Genomic DNA, 4,203 nt, shown 5'->3' on the forward strand with positions numbered 1-4,203 from the left:
TCCAACTCTATTTTGATTTAATCCCTGCCCTCCCCTTCACTGTTTGATCACACAGCATTGCCCTTTGATGTGAAGGGCACTGCTTGTCACAGGCCACTCGGGTGTTTCCTTTCTTCTTAGTGGTGGGAACTGAATAAAGATTCGTGCACCTTGTGTCTCTCACTGTGTCTCACACCTGCACATACACACACCATGGGTGCTGGGGAAAAAATAAGCCCTACCGCAGTTAGGCGGTAGTATGGGGGTTAAAAAAATAAACAGGAGATTCAGGGGTTCTGTTCACTCTGAAAGCTGGCTAAAAAAGTAAAACAACGCGTTGTATAGGGATTGATAGGAAAGGAGTGACATGATAAATTGGGAACTTTGAAGGAATGGCAGAGCAGTCAGGATTGATGGGGCTGAGGAGAGAGTGAAATCTGGAATTGAGAGAAGGTAGAGAAAGTTATAAATAGACGAAAAAAGAGAAACACACACTCTTGAAGAGGAATACAAATAAAGACGATGGAGAGAGACAGATTAAGAGGTTCTCCCTTTGAAAGGAAAAAAGACCATGAATTTCTTTGTATGTGCTCTCACTCCATTACAAAATTGTGTGTCTAATTAGGAAAAGGGGACTACTTCTGATGAAACTACTAAAAACAAGAAAGGACAAATATTAAGAATAATGTTTGGGGATAGTAATTTCTTTGAGACATTTGAGTCTGAAATGCCAGCTCATCTCTTGTGGCTGTAATTTAACCTATTGTAGAAAATTATACTAGGACAATACAGCGCTGTAATGTTCTATGTTGTATGAATATATATTTACAAAGGTGAAAGGATATTTACAATAAAGTATCACTCATGCCACCTTGTGGCCAACTGCTTCATTTACAGGTATGAATGTACTGAAGGACTTGATTCACAAATCCTTTTTGCCGGCATTACCTTCCAAATGTAAGGGTTCAGAGATGACTTGGCAAAGGGAGTCCAAACTAAACCATGGAGTTTAAGGGGTCAGCCCCTTGAGACCTAATGCATATTAGCCAAATGAGATTTTACTAAAGGAGGCTTGAGAGCAGATGGATGGCTGCCCACCATATGGCTGTTGATGTGGTCAGTGACTGGCTTGCTCAGTCACCAATGGGAGATCGTATAGCATGAAATCATATAACTTGCAGGAACTGCTGATGAAGGTGCTTGTGACATATCAGAGTTAAGTGCAGAAAAATGCAACAGTTTTTGCATATCACAAACATGTTTAGAGGCGGATGCAGCGTGGGCATTGATTTTCAAAAGTACCAGATGAGATCAAGATGCAGCAGAAGCTTTCTTGGAATGGAAGAAAATACGACATCCCATTACCACTAGCATAAGCCCGCCAGTATGGTCAGTCTGAAAATGGACGGATCATGGAAAAAAACGGACTCAACCTGTGAGCCCACCTTCTGGGCAATAAAGAGGTACTGAAAACATTATCTTAACCGCCCACCATACCTTGACCAAGATATTATTAGAGAGAACGTAAAGGATGATCCAATTATAAATGGCTTTGATGTAAAATTGAAACCATTAGCACAGCCAACGTTGGCAAGGAATGTAACCTATGAGACATTTGCATCGTGTAAAGCTTTTGGGATGCTGAAGGGGGTATGCATGCCAGTACACACCCGAAGGAAGGAAGATGTATGTGGATGGGTGCAGCTCTGTGGTAGAAGGAGAAAGAAGACGGCTTGTGAGATCTACAACCCTGCTGAGGTAGTTAGGGTTGGCTTCAATAATGCCCTCTAGCCCAGGAGTACTCAGCAGGCCAAACTGGAAGCAGTAACATATTTGGTCACCTATCTTCAAGAGTTCCAATGCTGTTCACGAGTTGTTCAAATTGATTGTTCACTTGGAACTCCTGTGCAGGGTATGTGATGAGTTGGGCCAGGAAAGGCTTTACCTTAGTAGAAGGAAAGCCTTTGGTCTTCACACCCATGGTGAAAGCTATATTGAAGGTAGAGACTAAGCCACAATATTTCATCCACAGGTAAAGGCACATTCTAAGATGGATATCAGGTGGGAAAACAACAAGAAGGCTATTGAGTTGGCAAAAGAAGGGGGTAGAAAGCTAACTGCTGGGATCTTTACAAGTCAGGAATGGTGACAGCTGTATTAGTCAGAACAGAAACAGTGTCTGTATCACTACCATGGATCTAAAGGAAGTAAAATACAAAGACTCAATCATTGGGCAGCACAGGGGCTCAGCAGGTAGCACTCCTGCCTCACAGCACTAGGAATCCAGGTTTGATTCCAGTCTCGGGTGACTGTCTATGTGGAGTTTGCACATTCTCTCTGTGTCTGCATGGGTTTCCTCTGGGTGGTCTGGTTTCTTCCCACAATCCAAAGATGTGCAAGTTAGGTGAATTGGCCATCGTGTTCAGGGATGTATAGGCTTGGTGCATTTTGACAAAGTATTTAATGACCAAAGCAGGGGTTCATTTTCTGCGTGGAGCTGAACAGCTGCTGGGTCTCCAGCGGTCCTCTGGGTGCCAGAGACTTAGTGCACATTTTGTCCTTGATTAGATGCAGAGACGTGTCAGGTAGGTACTGTCCAGATTGTGCTCGTGAGTCTACTGTAGAAAGCATACTCACCGAGGTGAAAGTCTCTGAGCAGGAAGCGGGTTCAAGTAAAAATTGTGCTGATACATCCTTTAAGGGGTCAATTGACTTCCTCTTCAGAGTTAGAGGTAGAGAAGGAATTGCCGGCCTCTGGTGGTAGTCAGAGGTTTACTGGAGGTTGCTAAGGCCTGCATGAAACAAGAGTGGAAATTTGTTGTCCAAGAATAACTCTGTGGGTCTTATGGTCCAAAGGCTTAAGCAGATTAAGAATCAGTCCGCAGTGGTAGCATTTGGAGAGCAGTGCAGCACAGCACCATTGCAGTTAATCTCCTTACAAATTCTAGAGGAGGAGGTGTGTAGGTCAATTTTGTGTTTATTCAAACAATCTCACTCTTAGCCTGGCTAAATAGAATTCTGTCTAATATGCTGTCTCACATCTGTCCAATCTTGTCCTGACATCTCGCTGATCGTGCTATCTTCAACACCTAGCCCAATACATACAAAAAAAACTTAAACCTTTATGCATATAATGTTTACATTTCATTCTTGTATAATAAACAGCAATCTTCCATTCTAGATCTTTCTCTTATCCTGTCTATAGGAATCTGTTTCTACTCTATTTGATCTCAAAGTTGACACAAATCTTAGAGGGTACAAAGTTCCTCAGCAGTCATTTCTGCAAACATGGACACTTTGGGTTTTAAAGGTTAATTCCTGATGAAATGTGCCCTACACCATGTAGCTTGTAAAGTTTCACCTTAGTCCTGTTATGGAGTCTTAGAGTCATAGAGTCATACAGCACAGAAACAAATCACTGACCAGACATCCCAATCTGACCTAATCCTATTTGCCAGCATTTGGCCCATATCCCTCAAAACCGTTTATATTCATATACCCATCTAGATGCCTTTTAAATGTTGTAATTGTACCAGTCTTCACCACTTCCTCAAGCAGCTCATTCTACTTACATGCCACCCTCAGTGTGAAAAAGTTAATCCTCAGGTCATAGAGTCATAGAGATGTACAGCATGGAAACAGACCCTTCAGTCCAACCGATCTATGCCGACCAGATATCCCAACCCAATCTAGTCCCACCTGCCAGCACCTGGCCCATTTTCCTCCAAATCCTTCCTATTCATATACCCATCCAAATGCCTCTTAAATGTTGCAATTTTACCAGCCTCCACCACATCCTCTGGCGGCTCATTCCATACATGTACCACCCTCTGCATGAAAATGTTGTCCCTTCGGTCTCTTTTATATCGTTCCCCTCTCACCCTAAACCTATGTCCTCTAGTTCTGGACTCCCCGACCCCAGAGAAAAGACTTTGCCTATTTACCCTGTTCATGCCCCACATAATTTTGTAAACCTCTATAAGGTCACCCCTCAGCCTCCGACGCTCCAGGTAAAACAGCCCCAGCCTGTTCAGCCTATCCTTGTAGCTCAGATCCTCCAACCCTGGCAACATCCTTATAAATCTTTTCTGAACCCTTTCAAGTTTCACAGCATCTTTCCGATAGGAAGGAGACCAGAATTGCACGCAATATTCCAACAGTGGCCTAACCAATGTCCTGTACAGCTGCAACATGACCTCCCAACTCCTGTACTCAATACTCTGA

This window comes from Chiloscyllium plagiosum, chromosome 13 (assembly GCF_004010195.1).
Source record: "Chiloscyllium plagiosum isolate BGI_BamShark_2017 chromosome 13, ASM401019v2, whole genome shotgun sequence".
Lineage (NCBI taxonomy): Eukaryota > Metazoa > Chordata > Chondrichthyes > Orectolobiformes > Hemiscylliidae > Chiloscyllium > Chiloscyllium plagiosum.